The sequence below is a fragment of the Triticum aestivum genome, chromosome 1D (assembly GCF_018294505.1).
Source record: "Triticum aestivum cultivar Chinese Spring chromosome 1D, IWGSC CS RefSeq v2.1, whole genome shotgun sequence".
NCBI classification, from domain to species: Eukaryota; Viridiplantae; Streptophyta; class Magnoliopsida; order Poales; family Poaceae; genus Triticum; species Triticum aestivum.
Genome location: NC_057796.1, coordinates 192384574 through 192395465, shown reverse-complemented (window position 1 = coordinate 192395465; position 10892 = coordinate 192384574).

The following is a 10892-nucleotide window of genomic DNA, read 5'->3' as shown; positions in this document are numbered from 1 at the left end:
AATGTGGAATAGTTTCGCCACTCACGCCACATGGAACACCACAGCGTAATGGTGTGTCCGAACGTCGTAACCATACTTTATTAGATATGGTGTGATCTATGATGTCTCTTACCAATTTACCACTATCGTTTTGGGGTTATGCTTTAGAGACGGTTGCATTCACGTTAAATAGGGCACCATCTAAATCTGTTGAGACGACACCATATGAACTGTGGTTTGGCAAGAAACCTAAGCTGTCATTTCTAAAAGTTTGGGGTTGCGATGCTTATGTGAAAAAGCTTCAGCCTGATAAGCTCGAACCCAAATCAGAGAAATGCGTCTTCATAGGATACCCAAAGGGAACTGTTGGGTACACCTTCTATCACATATCCGAAGGCAAAATATTCGTTGCTAAGAATGGATCCTTTCTAAAGGAGTTTATCTCGAAAGAAGTGAGTGGGAGGAAAGTAGAACTTGATGAGGTAGTTGTACCTTCTCTCGAATTGGAAAGTAGTTCATCACAGAAATCAGTTCGAGTGATGCCTACACCAATTAGTGAGCAAGTTAATTATGATGATCATGAAACTTCAGATCAAGTTACTACCAAACCTCATAGGTCAACCAGAGTATGTTCCGCACCAGAGTGGTACGGTAATCCTATTTTGGAAGTCATGTTACTAGACCATGAAGAACCTACAAACTATGAGGAAGCGACGATGAGCCCAGATTCCGTGAAATGGCTTGAGGCCATGAAATATGAGATGGGATCCATGTATGAGAACAAAGTATGGACTTGCCCGATGATCGGCAGGCCATAGAAAATAAATGGATCTTCAAGAAGAAGACTGACGCTGATAGTAATGTTACTGTCTACAAAGCTCGACTTGTTGCGAAAGTTTTTCGACAAGTTCAAGGAGTTGACTACGATGAGACCTTCTCACCCGTAGCGATGCTTAAGTCTGTCCGAATCGTGTTAGCAATTGCCGCATTTTATGATTATGAAATTTGGCAACTGGATAAATGTTTATTATTCATTCTAGAGGCAATAATAAAGTTGTTATTTATATTTCCCAATATCATGATAAATGTTTATTATTCAAGCTAGAATTGTATTAACCGGAAACTTAGTACATGTGTGAATACATAGACAAAACATAGTGTCCCTAGTATGCCTCTACTTGACTAGCTCGTTAATCAAAGATGGTTAAGTTTCCTGACCATAGACATGTGTTGTCATTTGATGAACGGGATCACATCATTAGGAGAATGATGTGATTGACAAGACCCATCCGTCAGCTTAGCATAATGATCGTTAAGTTTTATTGCTATTGCATTCTTCATAACTTATACATATTCCTTTGACTATGAGATTATGCAACTCCCGAATACCGGAGGAACACCTTGTGTGCTATCAAACGTCACAACGTAACTAGGTGATTATAAAGATGCTCTTCAGGTGTCTCCGAAGGTGTTTGTTGGGTTGGCATAGATTGAGATTAGGACTTGTCACTCCGAGTATCAGAGATGTATCTCTTGGCCCTCTCGGTAATGCACATCACTATAAGCCTTGCAAGCAATGTGACTAATGAGTTAGTTACATGATAATGCATTACGGAACGAGTAAAGAGACTTGCCGGTAACTAGATTGAACTAGGTATGAGGATACCGACGATCGAATCTCGGGCAAGTAACATACCGATGACAAAGGGAATAACGTATGTTGTTATTGCGGTCTTACCGATAAAGATCTTCGTATAATATGTAGGAACCAATATGAGCATCCAGGTTCCGCTGTTGGTTATTGATCGAAGATGTGTCTCGGTTATGTCTACGTAGTTCTCGAACCCGTAGGGTCCGCACGCTTAACGTTCGATGACGATTTGTATTATGAGTTATGTGTTTTGGTGACCGAAGATTGTTCGGAGTCCCGGATCAGATCTCGGACATGACGAGGAGACTCAAAATAGTCGAGAGGTAAAGATTGATATATTGGACGATTATATTCAGACACCAGAATGGTTTCGGGACGTTTTGGATATTTATCGGGGTACCGAGGGGTTACCGGAACCCCCCGGGGAAATAATGGTCCTTCATGGGCCATAGGGGAGAAAGAGAGGGGAGCCCACAGGGTGGCGCCCCCAAGGGAGTCCGAATTGGAAAAGGGGGAGGGGGGCGCGGCCCCCTTTCCTCTTTCCCTCTCCCTCTCCCTCCCCTTCCCTATTTCCCCTCCATGAGAAAGGAAAAAGGGGGGGGGCGAATCCTACTAGGAGTGGAGTCCTAGTAGGACTCCCCCCTTGGCTTGCCCCTTGGTGGCCGGCCTCCTCCTCCCCTCCTTTATATACGGGGGCAGGGGGCACCCCAAAGCACAACAATTATTCTCTTAGCCGTGTGCGGTGCACCCCTCCACAGTTTACTCATTCGGTCATAGCGTCGTAGTACTTAGGCGAAGCCCTGCGTGGATCACATCACCATCACCGTCACCACGCAGTCGTGCTGACAGAACTGTCCCTCTGCTGGATCAAGAGTTCGAGGGACATCATCGAGCTGAACGTGTGCTGAACTCGGAGGTGTTGTACGTTCGGTACTAGATCAGTTGGATCGTGAAGACGTTCGACTACATCAACCGCGTTAACCTAACGCTTCCGCTTTCGGTCTACGAGGGTACATGGACACACTCTCCCCCTCTCGTTGCTATGCATCTCCTAGACAGATCTTGCGTGATCGTAGGAATTTTTTGAAATTGTATGCTACGTTCCCCAACAATGATCAACTTATCTATGAATATTATTTGAATCTTATCTGAATTCTTTTATGCATGATTTGATATGTTTGTAATTTTCTTCGAACTATCGGTTTGGTTTTGCCAACTAGATTGGTTTTTCTCGCAATGTGAGAAGTGCTTAGCTTTGGGTTCAATCTTGCGGTGTCCTCACCCAGTGACAGTAGGGGTAACGAGGCACGCATTGTATTGTTGCCATCGAGGATAAAAAGATGGGGTTTACATAATATTACTTGAGTTTATTCCTCTACATCATGTCATCTTACTTAAAGCGTTACTCTATTCTTCATGAACTTAATACTCTAGATGCAGGCAGGAGTCGGTCGATGTGTGGAGTAATAGTAGTAGATGCAGGCAGGAGTCAGTCTACTTGACACGGAAGTGATGCCTATATTTCATAATCGTTGCCTTAGATATCGTCATAAGTTTGCGCTTTTCTATCTATTGCTCGACATTAATTTGTTCACCCACCGTATTATTTGCTATCTTTAGAGAAGCCTCTAGTGAAACCTATGGCCCCCGGGTCTATTTTCCATCATATAAGTTTCTGATCTAATATTTTGCAATCTTTTACTTTCCGATCTATAAACCAAAAAACCCAAAAATATTTACTTTATCTGTTGTTTAGTTTTATCTATCTCTATTATATCTCACTTTTGCAAGTGACCGTGAAGGGATTGACAACCCCTTTATCGCGTTGGGTGTAAGTGTTTGATTTATTGGTGATTTGTGCATTATCTCCTACTGGATTGATACCTTGGTTCTATAACTGAGGGAAATACTTATTTGTACTTTGCTGCATTACCCTTTCCTCTTCAAGGGAAAAACCAACGCAAGCTCAAGAAGTAGCAGGAAGAATTTCTAGCGCCGTTACCGGGGAGATCTATGCCAAGTCAAGAATTACCAAGTACCCATCATAAACTCTCATCTCTTGCATTACATTATTCTCCATTTGCCTCTCGTATTCCTCTCCCCCACTTCTAAAACGATTTTCGAAAGTATTTGCCTTTTCTTTCGCCCTTCTTTGGTTCGTCTTCTTCGTTGCTTTTTGTTTGCTCCTGCGTTGGATTGCTTGCTTTGTCACGATGGCTCAAGAGAATACCAAATTGTGTGACATTTCCAACACTAATAACAATGATTTTATTAGTACTCCGATTGCTCCCGCCACTAGTGCGGAATCTTATGAAATTAATGCCGCTTTGCTGAATCTTGTTATGAAAGATCAATTTTTCGGCCTTCCTAGTGAAGATGTCGCATCCCATCTGAATAATTTCGTTGAGTTGTGTGATATGCAAAAAAGAAAGATGTGGATAATGATATTGTTAAATTGAAGGTATTTCCGTTTTCACTTTGAGATCGTGCTAAAACTTGGTTTTCATCTTTGCCTAAAAATAATATTGATTCATGGAATAAGTGTAAAGATGCTTTTATTTCCAAGTATTTTCCTCCCGCTAAGACCATCTCCCCTAGGAACGATATTATGAATTTTAAGCAGCTTGATCGTGAACATGTTGCACAATCTTGGGAGAGGATGAAATTGATGATACAAAATTGCCCTACTCATGGTTTGAATTTGTGGATGATTATACAAAAAATTTATGCCGGATTGAATTTTGCTTCTAGAAATCTTTTAGATTCGGCGCCGGGAGGTACTTTTATGGAAACTACTTTAGGAGAAGCTACTAAACTCCTAGATAATATTATGGTTAATTATTCTCAATGGCATACCGAAAGATCTTCCACTAGTAAAAAAGTGCATGCGATTGAAGAGATTAATGTTTTGAGTGGAAAGATGGATGAGCTTATGAAATTATTTGCTAGCAAGAGTGCTTCTTTTGATCCTAATGATAAGCCTTTGTCTACTTTGATTGGAAATAATAATGAATCTATGGATGTGAATTTTGTTGGTAGGAACAATTTTGGTAATAACGCGTATAGAGGTAATTTTAATCCTAGGCCGTTTCCTAGTAATTCCTCTAATAATTATGGTAATTCCTACAACAATTCTTATGGAAATTATAATAAGATGCCCTCTGGTTTTGAGAATAGTGTTAAAGAATTTATGAGTTCACAAAAGAATCTCAATGCTTTGTTTGAAGAAAAATTGCTTAAGATTGATGATTTGGCTAGGAACATGGATAGAATTTCTCTTGGTGCTGATTCTTTGAAAATTAGATCTACTCCACCCAAGCATGATATCAATGAATCTCTAAAGGCTATGAGAATCTCCATTGATGAGTGCAAAGAAAGAACTGCTAAGATGCGTGCTAAACGAGATTGGTTTGTAAAAGTGTGTTCTTCTAGTTTTTGTGAAAATAATGATGAAGATCTTAAAGTGATTCATGTGACTCCTATTGAATCTTTGTTATGCAATATAAATCTTGATAAATATGGGACTGGAGATGAGTCAACTTGAGTTACAAGGCGTCCCAATGATTCGGAGTTTTAAGATCTTGATGCAAAAATTAATAAAAGTGGGATTGGAGAGGTCAAAACTTTAAGTAGCGATGAACACACTCTTTTGGATTTAAAGGAATTTAATTATGATAATTGTTCTTTATAGATTGTATTTCCTTGTTGCAATCCATGTTGAATTCTCCTCATGCTTATTGATACGTCTCCAACGCATCTCTCCAATGTATCTATAATTTATGAAGTATTCATGCTATTATATTATCATTCTTAGATGTTTTACAATCATTTTATAGCAACTTTATATCATTTTTTGGGACTAACCTATTGACATAGTGCCCAGTGCCAGTTGTTGTTTTTTGCTTGTTTTTTACATCACAGGAAATCAATGCCAAACGGAGTCCGAAAGCAGCGAAACTTTTTGGAGATTTTTTTTTGGACCAGAAGACCAGCAATGAGCCAAGGAAGTACCAAAGGGGTGCCCCGAGGAGGACCACCAATGAGTTGCTGTTTCAAAACAGAAAGTTTATCGGTGTTGCAAAAATTCCCGAGAAAAGTCAGAATGTGATAAAATGTTGAATTTTTTGCACAATAAGCTATGATGAATTTTCTACAGTATGGTAAAATTTTAGAATTTTTGGAGTTACAGAAGTATGAATGTTCTTGCATTCTTTACAGACTGTACTGCTTTGGCAGATTGTTGTTATGTTGTTTGCATATGTTTGCTTGTTTAGTGATTCTATTTGAGGATAGGACTATTAAATATGCAGAGGCATTTAGTATGCAATGTTGAATAATAATTTTAGTGATTTGCTACACTAGAGAATGATAAGGTTATTGCATTGATTTATACTAACTTATCTCACGAGTTCTTGTTGAGTTTTGTGTGGATGAAGTTTTTATGATTTAGGGAAACCATGCTATAAAAGGAATTAAGGAGACACAAAAGCTCAAGCTTGGGGATTCCCAAGTCATCCCAAGGTAATATTTCAAGAAGTCTCAAGCATCTAAGCTTGGGGGTGCCCCGGTAGGCATCCCACCTTTCTTCATGAACAACTATCGGTTAGTATTGGTTGAGCCTAAGTTTTTTGCTTCTTCACATGAGTTGTGCTATTCTTGGAATGCCATTTTATTTTGTTTTGTTGCTATTTTAATAAAATACTTAGGTATGAGAGTTTTTAAATAAGAGAGAGTCCTCAATTAGCTACCCCTTTACTTAACTACTCACTTGAACTTCACTTATATCTTTTTGGAGTAGTTTGTCTTTTACTATTGTGCTTCACTTATATCCTATGAGTAAATTGTTGGATGAATTTAATATCACAAAGTTAGATTATATCATGCCTAGTGGTAGCTTCACATTGGGTTTAGAAAGTGAAATCCTTTGAAGCTTGACAATCACAATATTGGTCATACAAGCAATTCACGAATGATTACTATAAGGAAGAGAACTTTCACATGCAAATATATTATCTTGGACATCTTCTATGATTGTGAATACACATTAATTATTTTCAAACTTGAGAAAATTAGTTGAAGTTGGACAAGGAAGACAACGTAATCAGTTATGTTTGGGTATATTTGCATAGAAGTTATATTGTTATGGATCCTCCAACATGTGGTTTGCCTAGGATCTTTTGCTAGCCAAAAATTCGTACTAAGTCGAAATACTACTTGTGCATCCAAAAACCCTTAAACCCAGTTTCTTGCCATGAGTGTCCACCATACCTACCTATGGATTGAATAAGATCCTTCAAGTAAGTTGTCATCGGTGCATAAAGCAATAAAAATTGCTCCTAAATATGTTTGATCTTTTATTGTAAGGGAAAATTGAGCGTTGTACGAACTTGTGATGGAAAAGTAATAAAAGCGACAGACTGCATAATAAAGGTTGCCATAAGTGGCAATATAACGTGACGTTCCTTTGCATTAAGAGCTTGGGCATCCAAATAAAAAGCGCATGACAACCTCTGCTTCCCTCTACCAAGGGCCTATCTTGTACTTTTAGTATTTACTTTTATGCAAAGAGTCAATAGTATACATCCTCATTCAACTCAATTATTCTCTAGTTGGCAAGCATCATGTGGTGGGGAAAGATCTAGGCACATATGACCAGTCAAGTATATTTGATCATGATTTATTATTGTTGACAATTATCTCTATGATAAATGAGTTGGGAGGCGAAATATTAAGCCCCTATCTTTCTTTGTGTTTGATGGATGCCATTTGTTCTAAGAATATGCTTTGAGTAGTAGCAATCGTGGAAGACTATATGATGATTGAGTATGTGGAGCTCTTACTTAGATTCTGTTGAATTAGTTGAATTGCAATTGTTTGGTGACTAAGAATATAGGTTGTTGAGTTTCAAGAGAATTCATTGTTTGAACCTTAACATGTGAATTGGTTGCTACTTTAACATGAGAGGTTTTATAAGAAAGAATTGATGTTATAATGCTAGGAAAAGTGATTGCAATTATCTTTCATCAAACTTATGCACTTTGCTAGCATTCACACTTCATAAATTATTTCTTTTATCATTTACCTACTCGAGGACGAGTAGGAATTAAGCTTGGGGATGCTGATACGTCTCCAATGTATCTATAATTTATGAAGTATTCATGTTGTTATATTATCATTCTTAGATGTTTTACAATCATTTTATAGAAACTTTATGTCATTTTTTGGAACTAACCTATTGACATAGTGCCCAGTGACAGTTGTTGTTTTTTGCTTGTTTTTTACATCGCAGAAAATGAATACCAAACGGAGTCCAAACGCAGCAAAACTTTTTGGAGATTGTTTTGGACCAGAAGACCACCAATGGGACAAGGAAGTACCAGAGGGGTGCCCCGAGGGGTCCCTGGTGGGTTGTGCCCACCTCGGTGGCCTCCTACACCGCCTCTTCGCCCTATAAATTGCCAAATATTCCAAAAAAACCTCGGGGTAACCCTAGATCATAAGTTCTGCCGCCGCAAGCCTCTGTAGCCACGAGAAACCAATCTAGACCTCGTTCCGGCACCCTGCCGGAGGGGGAAATCATCACCGATGGCCATCTTCATCATCCCGGCATCCACCATGATGAGGAGGGAGTAGTCCACCCTCGGGGCTGAGGGTTTGCACCAGTAGCTATGTGTTTAATCTCTCTCTCTCTCTCTCTCTCATGTTCTTGAGATGGCACGATCTTGATGTATTGCGGGCTTTGTTAATATAGTTGGATCATATGGTGCTTTCCTCTCTCTATCTTGTTGTGATGAATCGAGTTTTACCTTTGAGATTTTGTTTTATCGGATTGAATACTTTTATGGATTTGAGAGCACTTGATGTATGTCTTGCTATGAATACCCGTGGTGACAATGGAGTATCATATTGAATCACTTGATATGTGTTTTGGCACTCAACTCGCGGATTCCCGAGGAGACATTGGGGTAATCTATGCATAGGGGTTGATGCACGTTCTCGTCTTTTGTTTCTCCGGTAGAAATCTTGGGGCACTCTTTGAGGTTCTTTGTGTTGGATTGCGTATTATGAATCTGAATTTGCTTTGGTGTTATTTTAGTACGAACTATTGATAGATCGATTGGAAATAATAACTTTGCATTATTTTAGTACTAACTCTTGAATAGTTCGATCGGAAAGAATAGCTACAAACAATTTCTTCTTATGTTCTCCGCTAGATAGGAACTTTGGAGTGATTCTTCATCGCACTTTGAGGGATGGTTATATGATCCAATTCGATTAGCATTGTTGAGAGATTGCACTAGCGAAAGTACGGACCCTAGGCCTCATTTTCAAGCATTGCAATACTGTTTGTGCTCCATTTTATCAATTGCTGCCTTGCTGTTTTTTATTTTTCTTATTACAAAAATCAATATCTACTATCCATATTACACTTGTATCATCATCTCTTCGCCGAACTAGTGCACCTATACAAATTACCATTATATTTGGTGTGTTGGGGACACAAGAGACTCTTTGTTATTTGGTTGCAGGGTTGTTTGAGAGAGACCATCTTCATCCTACACCTCCCATGGATTGATAAACCTTAGGTCATCCACTTGAGAGAATATTGCTACTGTCCTACAAAACTCTGCACTTGGAGGCCCAACACGAGTCTACAAGAACAACTTGTGTAGTAGACATCACTTATAATCAAAACAAAGCTTTTACTAAACATATCGTTGATGCTATGATGCAATCTTTTGAATAAAAGCTTGAATTGGAAGTTTCTATCCCTAGAAAACTTTATGATGATTGGGAACCTACTATTAAGATTAAGATTAAAGATTATGAGTGCCGTGTTTTGTGTGATTTGGGTGCTAGCGTTTCCACGATTTCAAAAACTTTATGTGATGTGTTAGGTTTCCGTGAATTTGATGATTGTTCTTTAAATTTTTATCTTGCGGATTCCACTATTAAGAAACCTATGGGAAGGATTAATGATGTTCTTATTGTTGCAAATAGGAATTATGTGCCCGTAGATTTCATTGTTCTTGATATAGATTGCAATCCTACATGTCCTATTATTCTTGGTAGACCTTTCCTTAGAACGATTGGTGCAATTATTGATATTAAAGAAGGAAACATTAGAGTTCAATTTCCGTTAAGGAAGGGCATGGAACACTTTCCTAGAAAGAAAATTTAATTGCCTTATGAATCTATTATGAGATCTAATTATGGATTGCATACCAAAGATGACAATACCTAGATCTATTTGTGTTTTTATGCCTAGCTAAGGGCGTTAAACAATAGCGCTTGTTGGGAGGCAACCCAATTTTATTTTTGTTCTTTGCTTTTTGGTTTTGCTTTTCAATAAATAATTCATCTATCCTCTGGTTAGATGTGTTTTTGTGTTTTAGTTAGTGTTTGTGCCAAGTAAGACCTTTGGGATGGCTTACGGTGATAGTTGATTTGATCTTGCTAAAAAACAGAAACTTTTGCACCTGGTCCCAGAATTTAAAAAAATCATAGAAGCGTGATAAAATTCTGATTTTTTTACACAAGATTGATATACAAATTGCCTCTATTTTCCTAATTTTCAGAATTTTGGAGTTACAGAAGTATTCGAAGTATCCAGATCACTACAGACTGTTCTGTTTTGACAAATTCTGTTTTCTATGTGTTGTTTGCTTATTTTGGTGAATCTATGGGTAGTATGGGGGGGGTATGAACCATGGAAAAGTTGGGAAAGTTCTTATACTAATGGAGCTTATGAGATTTTCTGTTGAGTTTTGTGTTGTGAAGTTTTCAAGTTTTGGGTAAGGATTTGATGGACTATGGAATAAGGAGTGGCAAGAGCCTAAGCTTGAGGATGCGCAAGGCACCCCAAGGTAATATTCAAGGACAACCAAGAGCCTAAGTTTGGGGATGCCCTGGAAGGCATCCCCTCTTTCGTCTTCGTCTATCGGTAACTTTACTTGAGGCTATATTTTTATTCACCACATGATATGTGTTTTACTTGGAGCGTCTTGTATGATACGAGTCTTTACTTTCTAGGTTGCCACAATCATCCTTGCTGTAGACACCTTTTGAGAGGGACACGGATGAATCGTGATCTATTAGAATACTCTATGTACTTCACTTATATCTTTTGAGCTAGGCAATTTTGCTCTAGTGCTTCACTTATATCTTTTTAGAGCACGACGGTGGCTTTATTTTGTAAAAATTATTGGACTCTCATGATTCACTTATATTATTTTGAGAGTCTTTTTAAACAGCATGGTAA